Source organism: Vombatus ursinus, unplaced genomic scaffold, assembly GCF_900497805.2.
Source record: "Vombatus ursinus unplaced genomic scaffold, bare-nosed wombat genome assembly UNPS02014801.1, whole genome shotgun sequence".
NCBI classification, from domain to species: Eukaryota; Metazoa; Chordata; class Mammalia; order Diprotodontia; family Vombatidae; genus Vombatus; species Vombatus ursinus.
In genome coordinates this window covers 7,229,866-7,230,320 of record NW_020954579.1, presented here as the reverse complement: position 1 = coordinate 7,230,320, position 455 = coordinate 7,229,866, and positions in this window count along the sequence as shown.

Genomic DNA, 455 nt, shown 5'->3' with positions numbered 1-455 from the left:
GTCAGGAAGACCCCATTTCAAATTCAGCCTCAGAAACTCACTAGCAGTGTGACTCTGACCAATGTCTGACTTGGGTTCTTTATCTGTAAAATGAGGATAATAATAACACCTACCTCTCAGGATCAAAAGAGATATCTGTAAAGTGCTTTGCAGACTTTAAAGTGCTATATAAATGCTAGCTATTATTATTATGCACAATTTTATTTTTAAGATATATATAATAAATTCAATATGTTACTTTTAAATTTGCCCTGTTTCCCTGTTTCCTTCCAAACCTTTTCTCTATTCTCTTCTATATATTTTTTAAAATGTATCCATGTTCTTTTGTCTTTCTTTTCTTCTTTTTTTGGGGGAGGGAAGGAGATGATACCCTATCCCTGATCTTCCTTTTCCTCTCATCCCACTGGGAAAGAAAAGAAAAGAAAAGAAAAGAAAAGAAAAGAAAAGAAAAGAAA